General features: G+C 42.0%; 1 long non-coding RNA gene across 1 annotated transcript; it reads right to left on the reverse strand.

Moving 5' to 3' along the window:
- Nucleotides 1–1,126: 1,126 nt before the first annotated feature.
- LOC129811459 (uncharacterized) lies at nucleotides 1,127–6,678 on the reverse strand. The gene is made up of 4 exons (XR_008752886.1): nucleotides 6,353–6,678; nucleotides 5,451–5,515; nucleotides 4,162–4,214; nucleotides 1,127–3,836 (listed from the first exon to the last, which is right to left on the reverse strand). It is a non-coding gene; the product is annotated as an uncharacterized LOC129811459 (long non-coding RNA).
- Between the last annotated feature and the right edge of the window lie 6,226 nt (nucleotides 6,679–12,904).

Below are 12,904 nucleotides of genomic sequence, written 5' to 3' on the forward strand. Positions count from 1 at the left end.
CAAACTTTCCTATGTGTCTGTGTTTTTTTTCTTTCTTTCTGCAGCGCAGACAATAAAACATTTTCCGACTTGGAATCCTTGGTATTGTTTTGGAAAAGAGAGAGGGGTCCGGAGGAAGGGAGAGAGAAAGAGGCGTTTGAAAGCTGGAGCTGCTGATGAGATTAGAATGAGCTGGTCACAGAAACAGAGACAGACAGCATCAGGGAACGAGGGAGGAAAGGAGGGAGGACTCAGCAGTGGCTCTGCTCTATCTGACCAGACCCTCCTGCCTGTACCCAGATGTCAGGGAATAATGGGCTTTGCATGCATGAACCAAACTTTACATGCATGAACCCAACTTTCCCACAACAGCCCAAAACCTGCAGTGGAAAAGAGCATCTACGCCCACTAAATGTACACACCAGTCACAGACACATGTGCACGCTCATTCGCACACACACACACAATGAGAAGAGCTATTGTAGGAAGTTTCCCAAAATCTAGCTAGTCCTAAGATCACATCCCTGCAGTTTGGGTATGAAATTGTTTGCCAGGCGTTAGCTCGATTCCATTTCCTCTTGAGAGCATTTTCCATGTGATGCTCCAAAACTTTCCCAGAATCTAACAGAACTGCTAATAAGGCCTTTCTATGTGTAAAACTGACCTCGCTATTGAATGAAAGAGGGATTTGATGTCCTTGTGTGGGAGTGTATTACCGTTTTGCCATCATGTCAATGCACAATTCTCCAATGTATCTTGATTCATCCCTGAAAAGCAATCATCTCTGGGTGAGTTTGCTCTGATAACAGTTTTTGCACTTAAAATGTGTCCTAAAGCCTAGTTTGCCTGTGTCAGTAGAAAAGTGGTTTGGGGTGGGAAAGATTCATCCAACTATGTTGTAAGTAATATCCTCTTCGACGCCACAGGTTTATACAATCACAGTTAGGATCTGCTCTGAACTGTTTTCTGTTGTCAGAACTATTGCCGAGAACTGTCTGCTGATGGCTATAAACTACTGCTTGAAAATGCCTTAACTTTTTGCAACACCGCGGCAGGATCAATTTCTCAAACAAAGCACAATTGCACAAGTTTCCTACAACACTGGAAAAACTCCAGCAACATCAACAGATTCAAATAAAAACACAAATTTACAAGCTTGCATATTTATTGCACTACTTTTAAAATTGCCAAAAAAAAAAGTACATGGGATACTGTAAGTTAAGTGCATCGTTGTAATAATTTTGCAAAGCTGGCATATCGTGTTTTTTTCTCCAACCATATACAGTGGTAATTACTGAATACCTGACTCAACACACTACAGCACATCCTGCATATGCTATTCACTTTGCTATGTACAAAATAGCTTTCATATTAACTAGTCTGAAAGGAAAGAACTGCAAGAGGAAAAATGTGTAACAAATCAACTCAATGAGGAAGAGAGCAAGCGATCAATAACACTAGAACATGCTGGTACAAAAAGGTTCCCAGAATCGAGGGAGAATGGAAGACAAAAGAATAATAACATGGGCTTTCAAGTTGGTTATTATCATATTAATATTAGAATCTTTAACAAAATAAATTAACAGGGAAGCAAAGACAAAACTGCAAATACTGACAATACTTTGATGTTTTAAATCTATAGCTAAAAACAATAAAAAGCTTTTTGGTTTTAGTTTGTCTGTTTTATAACAAAGTAAGCTTCTCATCAACATCAATTTACAAAATCATTCAGAAAATACATAAATTAAAAAGATTGTTCTATTCTAACTTTATGCTACATGTGCACCATTTGGAAAATTGTATTAAATTTTTTTTAAACAAGATTATATGCATCATGTGATTCCAGTCTCACGTTAACATTAAGTCACACATGACTGTCTATAGGATTGAGTCATATCTAGCTGGTGAAGGAGATGAGGAAAAGTTGAAACCCTGAACCCGAACCCAAACAGGCTGGGCCTTAAAACACATTGAGTGTGTTCATTCCTTTTAGCGTTTAACTCTATCAAGTTCTCTCAAGTGCCATTTTTGAAAAGCATGACTTTTCAAAAAAAATAACCTTCATTTTACTGTTTACTTATTCTAATCAACTTGAAGCAGATATCAGACATTAACATTGCGTTATGCTGTGGCTTCTTCTATACGTTTCCATGTGACAAATTCATAACTCACTCGTATGTGTGCAAAATCTCTTAGGAGATCTCCGTTACACACAAACATGCTAGGGGCGGAACTGCACTCTTGGTTTCGAGATTGTCTGTCAATCAAAACACACCAACTCAAAAAAGCTTAACATTTTCTAAAAGTGACCAGTGCTGGGTACTACTAGATACATTGTATACCTTTGAATGCACATGTCAGTATTAAAGGGTAACTAGTGTTTTTAACAATTGCAGTTTTGTGATTGCTCCCATCAACATGGTGTATCCTCAAATCTTCTCACATGAATCCTCTTTTCCTTCAGTAAAACATTGACCATGATAAAAGTTTATATGTCCTCAAATCTTAAATCCAATGAGAAAGCCACACAGAAAACAGTGAAAAACTAAGCCAATCCAGACCAAGTTACAACAACCATGACAACAAAGAACCAACACCTTCTTTACTCAGAATGTGAAAGTAAAACAAGAAAACCCATCTCGGCTACCTTTCCAAGGAGCAGATTAAAGTCCAAAATAGCACCAATCATCAGTGTCTCAGTTCCGTGGCAGCATCTCACTCACTTACCACAAGGGAACAATGCATTTCTACTATAGCTACTTCTATAGGCTACATCACAGCGTACATTAACTGTCTACACATGGTTTTATACTAGCAACAAACAATCTAAAACTTTAAAAAAGCAAACCTACTTAAAACCATAAACGTTTCAAATACAAAAACACACTACCAAGCATTTACTAGCTAACATGGAAAAAGGGGGGACTCTTAGCCTCAGTAAATACTGTAGAGTGTGTAAATATTAAGAGTTTTGAGAATGAGAGAAGAATTTGAGAGCTGAAGGGTGTGGATCACCTGAAGAGCAGAGCAATTAGGACTGTTAAAAAGTAAAATCGTGAACCCAACGTTTGAATGGTTACGCTTCGAGGTGCAACCACTCCCTTCAAAAGACGTTGAAGAGTGTGTTTTGTAGAGATAATGATACAGGTCTAGGCCTAGCTTAATACTGTGTTAAGGAGCGATCACATACTGCAGTTGAGCGTGTGAACAATGCAGAGAGCACTGAGTGAGTGTTAAAACATAAATAGAAGGATAATGCTGCTGTTTGAACTGTGTTTTGTTCTGTGGCAGAGTGGATGACATGCTGCTGCCTGTCAGTTACTGTACTCAGCCCACAAGGGGCCACCTGTAGAATTCGTAAACGTAGACGTGGGTCTCTGCTAGCCTGGTCCCAGATCTGTTTGTGCAGTCACCAAAGCCATGGAAGACAGCACAAACAGACCTGGGATCAGGCTAGGTCACTGCTGTTGGAGACTGTGTTATTACATTGCTTTGTGTCATTCGGCTTTTCCTCTCCTTCCTGAAAACAAACATATCATCAAGGCTTAGAGTCCCTAACAAGTTACTGTACATCTATCTAATGTGTTAATAAATCACAAAAATAGACAGAGAAGTTATGAAACTTCAGAGTCATCATGATGTCATCTACACCCCCCCACCCGACCCCTTTCCCTTCCCCCCAAAAAAGGTTAGACATGATTACAAAAATCAGAAATTAAAATACATATTTTTTTTCTCTCATTTGTTCTTTATGATGACAGTGTTTGTTTTTCCCAGGAAGGAGCGAAGGGAAGGACTGGTGAGTTGTTTTGTTGCTGCTCCCCTTTGGTCCGACCGACAGTGACCTGCAGTCTTTTCTGTGAAAAAAAGGAAAAAGTAAATTCAAAATTTTTGACATATAATCAACAACGACTGCTTGTGTGGATACTCTAGGTTGAGACTCGCCAAAAGACTTTCCAATTACATCATACGGAAGAAGCCTCTGTAAATTCAGCTATATGCAGATTTAGGGTCTGACAACATAATACTAGGAAACCTTTTTAACCACAATTTAGCCCAGGCTAGAGCAGGTTTCTCAGGATGTGTATCAGCTGTTAGAGCGAGATAATGACACCTTTACAGTCCATTAAATAATACAGTAGCACTGCACTGTCATTCATTAATGGACTTGGCTGTTCTTACCTCAGGGGAGCCATCATAGCCTGTTAATTTCAGTCTGAGGGTTAAACTGGTACCTAAGACCAAGAGAGACAAGCATGAAATAACTGTTTGATTCATGAACAACAGTGAGTAAGTGATCCCTAGCTGCAATTCATTACCCTAGAACTCAAAACGAGACAAGCCAACACAAAACAGAAAAGACAATAAGGGATCTGAGTAAACATTTACTGTTGCTTAAGCTAGCATCATATTATAAAGTAGACTATAACTGTTAGGCCTACTCCTGGGCAATCCATGTTCTGAATCCAAATGCTCAAAACAGACTCAAGGGGATCTTTATGACCAAACAGTTCAACTCAGCTCTTGCAATATTGAACTAGAAGGCAGGACGACACACAAACATTGGAAAATAATTTTCTAGGACGGAGAAAAATGTAATGTAAAAACAGCCCTTCCTAAAAGCCCTTCCTTGAATTTTCACATAACTTGAACTCAATACTCCTGGAGAGAATCTGCCCTCCTAACTCCTTCCTTCCTTCTTACCACAACTTAGTAGTTTACATGACTTAGTAGTTTAAATGCACATGTTATATTTACAGTACAGTAAAGTAGAGGCAGTTATATTTACAGTACAGTAAACTAGAGGCAGTAGGGAAGGCCACCTGTTTAAAACATAGACTGTCCTTTCCACTTCCCAGACTACAGCTTGGAGCGCCTCCAGGCAACACCAGTCAAATGAGGTCACATTTTTCCCCCAGCGGCAGTCCACTGCATTGAGGCTGTCTCGAACTCACTGAACCCACAGGCAGCCTTGAGCTAGCATAGACAGTGCTGCTGCGTCGGAGCCATGGACTTATATAACTGGTCAGAGGCCTGCTCAATGCTGAGCAGTAGTGATGATACTGTACCAGCTAAAGCTGTGATTGGGTCATAAATACCGGTATATCACTCTGATTGGACAAGGGAAGGCACGCTTGTATCATTACAGCATCTGATTGGTGATGGTTTAGTGTGATGTTCTGATTTGGTTGTAGGTTCCTTCCACCATTGGTTAGATTAGGATATGATACTTGCCATGGATCATACCTGCCATGGATTGTTTAAAATGCAGATTATATTGCCAATAGCAATACTGTTCCCCTATAATCTTTAATACACAGACAATACATAGAGCAAATTATGATAAAACAATATAGTAACACGTCAAAGCAATAGCCTTGAGCTACATGTGACAATATGTTGATTTTAATTATCCTATCTATGGTTAGGTTGAGATCTGTGAATTTTAACAGGGCAACATCAAATTTTACCTTGATTATCTGCAAGAGCCGCATTTCTACTGCATAGTCAGTCTGGCATCAGGGCAAGTGTGGGACTGCGAGATAAAAAAATATCCACAAATGTTTTATTATAAATGCACTACAGACATAATTGAAGAAGCATCAAGCACTCAGTGACAGTCAGTATACATTAAATAAACGGCATCTCAATGCGCGATAATGCGCCATGCAGTAAGAGCGTATTATCAAATACATGTGTGCAGAAGGCAGATAAAAAAAACGACTTCATCTTTTTGACTAAAAAAAGATGTAGCTCGTAAAAAGAGCAAGCAGCCTTGCGGGGAGAGAACCCCATACACGGCTGCGTTGACCCAACTGCCACCGTCTAAATACAGATTCACACAATCCCTGAATGAGCACCTGCCGGTACTTCACAAATGTATCATTCAACAGCAATGCACCTCACTACATTGTGATTGTTACAGTTAATATCGTAATGTGTCAAGTAATATAATATTACAAATATAGCTAGCTACTAAATTAAAATACCAATGCTGCTGCATAAATTTGCTGGTCTGCAAGCAATAAGCCAGCGTTTACGTCAAGCAAATTGTATTTGCCGTCGTGCTAGCCTCTCAGACAAAGAAAGGGGTTTGCATTCAGTCTACGCCTGAAGCTGCTAGCTAGGGTTGGCTCGCGCTGTATGACAGTGCAACACCAAAATGCCATGCCAGTTTGGCAGCTCGCTAGTTAGTGAGCTAGCTAGCTAACCCACATAGCTGGCTAGCTAACCCACATAGCTAGCTAACGTAGCTAGACCGGCAAAAATAAAACATACGTCTGCTAACACACAATTATGTTGCTATTGGCTAGCCAGCTAACCAAATTCGATAAGTAACATCGAACAGCTCATTGTAATTAAATGTACTTACAGATTGAAGCCCCATTATACTAAAGTAATTTCCATTAGTTCGCTAGCCAGCTAGCGGTGGGGAGGCTAGCTGGCGCTGATGAAGTTTCAATTTTACTGGCCCAATGTTGAATATGTGTAGCTAGTAAAAACGGCAAGCAGCCTTGCGGGGACAGAACCCCATACACGGCTGCGTTGACCCAACTGCCACCGTCTTTAACTAACTAGCTAGCTGTTGGCTCGGGGCCAGGCCCCCCATTACATCTGCAGTAGTGTACAGTCAGACTGCTCGGTGCTTACTCGGCAGTCTGCGGTAACTCAAGGTCCCCCTCTGTCTGGGAGAGACAGCTTCTCCAATCAGAGCGAAGGCCGGTGGAGCCAACCGCTAAACATTGAGGGGATTCGATTCATCTTGCCCGGGCGCTATTGCAAGCGTGTTTTGCACCGGCTGAAAGTTGACTCCATTGAGTTCGAAACCGGGTTGCTTCCAGGGCGTGAACTTGGTGCCCCACTCTGTCCGACGGAGAAATCGGCTCAAAACAAACGTGACGTAACTAAGCACGTGTAGTAATGAGCAGGATTCGGTGTTTTCACATGCAAAAGTGCCTTCCCAATGAAAACTATTTTAAAAATCCAAACATAAATTCTATGGAAAATAGGTATTGTATGTTTCTGGACGATGTACCATGTTGACAACATGATAGAGCGGCGCAGATTACTGTTCCATTTGATAATGTCGCTCCTCCCTCACCGCTTTTGCTCGGTCACGTCACGGGCCATAGACCAATACCCCGCGGCTCAGCATAATCGAATTCGAAAATTAGAGGCACTCGATTTAGTTCACAGTGTACGACATGGTAAAAAATGGTGGTGGCGGTGTAGATAGGCCTACAACTGAAACCCTACTAGTAGGAGGCTGTATTAAAACCACAGATATGTAAATGTAGGATATGTCCCAATGATCTATCCTTCTTCCGAAACGATGTTCCCTTCACTGATTTTAAAGGAAATTACTGATATATAGTGGGAACTCCCACAAGTCCATGTCATGCTTCCACCAATCCAATAATTTTAGATTTGTGGTAAATAGTGAATGAGGGCACACTGCACTATTATTGGGAAGCACCAGTAGATTCCATTGTCTGTTTCTTGTAGTGAATAACGGAAGTATACATACCAAAATCGTGACCGTGCACATGGTATTTATTTTATATATATATTTTTTTAACTAGGCAAGTCAGTTAAGAATAAATTCTTATTTACAATGGCGGCCTATCTCGGCCAAACCCTAACAACGCTGGTCCAACTGTGCACCGCCCTATGCTATGCAGGACCCACGAGTACAAATCAAATACACCTGTGTAATTCACCCAGACTGGAGCCTGGATGTGGATTCCCTTGAACGTCCACTACCAACGGAAGCTCTACCACTTCTTCCCTGGAGGATAATGCACTTCAATTATTCCCTATATTTTGACTTAATTGGTTCCTGATTACAGATGACAGTATCCAGTTTATCGCCACAATTAGTGGTTCGGAGTTATCGTCAAAAACGTTTATGATAATCTACCATTGCATGTTAATAATCAGAGACAGACATTACTAATGATGAGTTCATACTGGCTTAAAACATTGACTGGCATGTAATACCTCCCATGCAGTGATTATTTCACATCTTTAAGGCAGAACAGAAACTGTTAGAAAAGCCCTGATTAATTTAAAAGCATAGGTTCTATAAAACTGAATTCCTTTACATCTATTCAACATGGACCAAAAGAAGAGTGGCACTGCACAAGGGCTGACTGTGAGGGTAGAATATTTATGTAGTGAGGTCACCTAGTAACATGCAGCCTCGTCTCTTCGATCTCACTGCCTCTCTATGCTGCTTGGAAATTAAACATCTGCACATTCCTCCCCCATCCCCCCCCCACACACACACAGCAACAACAAAAAAAGACTACACTCGAATGCTGAAGTTTTCATTGCACTTTTAAGGCTTTTGAGATCATGTGTCCTCTTAATTTCGGTTGAGACTAACTAAGATGATATCCATGCTATCTTCTCCAAAATAACAGCACAATGTTTTGGGAAAAACTTCATAACATATTTCTTATGTGAACATAAGGTTCTGCATAGGTGGTCTGCAAGAAGCAGTGTTTAGTGTGCAGCAGGACTGTTCTACACTAGTCCAGTTTCAAGTACCCTCTGACCATTCTTATACATTTCTTTTACTTTTCTATACTCAGTTTTCTATAATGTAGCAAGACATAACACTAAAGGAGACATTAACGTATAAAATTGTATTCACATGAGCTACATAACAGCTACGTTAGTTTGAACAGTGGCTGCAGAACATAATAAATCCTTGAAATTGGACTCATGATCTGTGCACGGTTTCTGTGAGTTTGTCACTTGTACATGTATTAAATGAGAGGTTTCTGTACAGAGCCATTTGAAAATATATTTCCTGTATCTTCAGGTAGCATGAAATAAAGAAACAAGTGTTGATATCGCTGTGGTGTCCCTCAAGCTGGGTCTTGTTCAAGAAAGAAAAACTATAAATGTTCAGGGAATACACCCCTTCCAGTATATCTGATCTACATTAAAATAAACATATATACAATGCTCATTTTAAGACAATGGTTTCCGATTTAAACGTAAACAATGCTTCAAATAAAAACACAAATCTGAATGTGAAAGTCCCTGAGTAAACTGCCAAACTCTCCGATGTAGAAGAGTGAGTTAACACTGATTTCAAGTATTCTGCTTGTATGCAGATGGAGAAAAATGACCATGAATGTCTAGCTTAGTTTGAAAAAATATAACCAAATAAATATATTTTAGAATATATAGATTACCCAAAAGGCTAGAAGATATGATTGGGGTGAAAGAGCCCAAAATGTAATCATCCAATATGGGACATTGGCAAAGCTTCTAGGTGCCAGTTTGGACAAAACATTTATGATTTGAAGATACATTTTCACTTGTTTGTTTTCCCTGTTGCCATCTTGTGGCCAAATCTATTCACTGCAAGCATGAAACAGCATAACCACAAGCAGAGACGTCATTTTACTGCTACCTATTTTTATTTTTTTATTTTACCGTTATTTTACCAGGTAAGTTGACTGAGAACACGTTCTCATTTGCAGCAATGACCTGGGGAATAGTTACAGGGGAGAGGAGGGGGATGAATGAGCCAACTGTAAACTACCTACACAAACATACGTGCAAAGAACCCTGATTTTTCTCAAGCACAATCTTTCAAGGATTTCTTAACATTTTGTTTTCCAGTTTGATTCAAACCGAGAATGCCTTCCTGTTTTCCTTTCACTTACTCCTCATTTCTCCCCCTCTCATCCCTCACTTTCCTCAACCTCAGTGAAGAAGTACTGGGACACGTTGAGGGGTTCCTCGCCTGCTGAACAGCTGTCTACACAGGGAGACATACTGGGCTGGGTGGCTGGCACCTGAGAAGGCTAGTGGAGACAGAGATGGGGAGGGACAGAGAGAAAGAGAGAGCGGGAGAGAGAGTAGGACAGAAGCACAATAATAATTCTGTGTCTGATCGTACAAGATTGTTCCCACAATGGTAGATCAATGTTTTTGTGTTCAGTGCAATTTTACAGAGGTAAAATATCACCACATGTTGTCCATCTCTTTACCTTGGTAGCTGTAGTACATTGGGAAGTACTGGGATCTGGGTCTGAGTGGAAGGCCTGGACATCAGAGGGCTGTTCCCACGTCACCCTGGGGGAACTGTCTGGCTTAGTGACCGTTCTGGTGGAACTAATGGTGGTGGTGTTTCTGGTGGAGGGGGCAGGCATGGTTCTGGTGGTGGAGGGGGCTGGCGCCGCCCGTTTCCCCCCTGGCCGGGTGGTGTTGACCTGGGGCCTCTGAGGAGCTGCTCTGGGCCCTCGAGGAGGGGCAGAGGGGGCAGCTGCAGTGGTGCTGGTCTTATTGGACATGAAAGAAAGAAATCCTCTGGGTCTCCTACCAGGCCTATAGAGGGAAGGAATATTAAATGATTTAAATCAATAATTATTCCTAATCAATCAATCTAATCAATGGAAGACATTATCCAAATGTGTCCTGTCAACAACAACTATAATTCAACATGAGGTCCTTTCAACTACTTGAGATTTCATATTTTATTGAGGAGTTTACAACTAATAGATTGTACAAACTGAGACAGATTGAGAGATTGACAGGTATTAGAATCTTCACCTGCTCAAGGGGCCACTCGTAGCCAGCGGTGTCATTTGATGGGCAGCCTGAGACTCCGCCACTGACCTACTGTCCTTCATTTCGTCCCCTCCAGTGGGCGTGTCCTCCTCTGTCTCTGCGAGGTCTAAACGGCCCACAAAACCCTGCTTTGGCTCCTCAGCCGCCACCTCTCCTGATGCTGTTCCTGTGACGGAGGGACCTGGCTGGGCTGGGGGGCTGGGGGCTGTGGGGTGGTCCGTCTCTGGGGTGGTGGTGGTGGTGGTATGGTCTGGGGTGGAGGCTGTGGGGTGGTCCGTCTCTGGGGTGGTGGTGGTATGGTCTGGGGTGGAGGCTGTGGGGTGGTCCGTCTCTGGGGTGGTGGTGGTGGTATGGTTTGGGGTGGAGGCTGTGGGGTGGTCTGTCTCTGGGGTGGTGGTGGTATGGTCTGGGGTGGAGGCTGTGGGGTGGTCCGTCTCTGGGATGGTGGTATGGTCTGGGGTGGAGGCTGTGGGGTGGTCCGTCTCTGGGATGGTGGTGGTGGTATGGTCTGGGGTAGAGGCTGTGGGGTGGTCCGTCTCTGGGATGGTGGTATGGTCTGAGGTGGAGGCTGACACAGCCTCCTTGGCTAGAACCGAACAACTGGGCTGTTTCCTTACTGCTGTGTTAGGTCTCATCTGCAGTTTGTCTAGGTCACACAGACAGAACTATATGAAAAACATATTACACAATACAATAGATGGATGGAAGGACGATGAATAGATGGATGGAAGGATGGATAGGATGGATAGGTAGGATGGATGGATAGAAGGATAAAATAATGGATGGATACAAGGATGGATGGATAGATGGTTGGATAAAAGGATGGATGGATAGTAGAATGGATAGATTGATAAAAGGATGGATTGATAGAAGATAGAATGTACAACTACTGTGTATTCTGTGCCCACCTCTCCTGGCTCTCTCTGGCACTTTCCTCTTCAAAGGAGAATCTATGTCCTCCCTAGTCTCCGCATCAGCCATGGAGTCTTCTGAGGGATTGGCTGAGGCACACACATCTACTGGGCATGCTGTGGAGCCAGACTCCACTTCCTTGATACTGGTGTATGTGGGTTGAGGGACGACCTCATCAAATGACATGGGCTCAGGGGCTTTACAGAGGATACCAGCATACCCTTCCTCCAAACCACCTCCAGGGCCAACAATATCACTGCTGAAGGAGAGGAGAGGCATATGTCAGGTGACGAGAGACCGAGAGCACAAAAGAGAGAGATGGCGAGAGAGAGAGAGAGATGGCGAGAGAGAGAGAGAGAGAGAGAGAGAGATGGCGAGAGAGAGAGAGAGAGAGAGAGAGAGAGAGAGAGAGAGAGAGAGAGAGAGAGAGAGAACGTACAATGATATGGTAGATAAATTCGGTGGTGGAAAAAGTACTCAATTGTCATACTTGAGTAAAAGTAAAGATACCTTAATAGGAAATGACTCAAGTAAAAGTGAAAATCACCCAGTAAAATACTACTTGAGTAAAAGTCTAAAAGTATTTGGCTTTAAATATACTTTAGTATCAAAAGTAAATGTAATTGCAAAAATGGACTTAAGTATAAAAAGTAAAAGTATGAATCATTTGAAATTCCTTATATTAAGCAAACCAGATGGCAAAATTGTTCATGTTTTTTTAAAGCTACGGATAGCCAGGGGCACACTCCAACACTCAAACATCATTCAAAAACAAAGCATTTGTGTTTTGTGTGTCCGCCAGATCAGAGGTAGTAGGGATGACCAGGGATGCTCTCTTGATAAGTGTGTGAATTGGACCTTTTCTGTCCTGCTAAGCATTCAAAATGTAACAAGTACTTTTGGGTGTCAGAGAAAATGTATGGATTAAAAAGTACATCCTTTTCTTTACGAATGTAGTGAAGTAAAAGTAAAAGTTGTCATAAATATAAATAGTAAAGTACAGATACCCCCCAAAAACTTCTTAAGTAGTACTTTAAAGTATTTTAAGTACTTTACACCACTGGATAAATTGCATCTGGGGGGGAAACTAAGTGGACCGGGTTTGTGATGACTGACAGACAAGCACTAACCTCTGCTGCAGTTGAGAGCATGTGTCTGCGACCGGTAGAAAAGAGAGGGGCTCGGAGAGGGTCTGGGATGTACAGCCATACTCCTCCTCCGTGGGGAAGAAAGGGATTTCAGTCAGGGAGAGGATGAAGATGGGCTCATCAGGGTCTGGCTGGGCTGGGTCCAACAGAACAGTTGATCTAGAACTTTCTGAATGCTGTGTGATGAGAGCATCACTTCGTTGAGAGAAGATTTCCTCCGTGAGGAGAGATGTATCCTTCTGTCAATCCAAACATCAGACACACATTTTTGG

The sequence above is a fragment of the Salvelinus fontinalis genome, chromosome 2, assembly GCF_029448725.1.
Source record: "Salvelinus fontinalis isolate EN_2023a chromosome 2, ASM2944872v1, whole genome shotgun sequence".
NCBI classification, from domain to species: Eukaryota; Metazoa; Chordata; class Actinopteri; order Salmoniformes; family Salmonidae; genus Salvelinus; species Salvelinus fontinalis.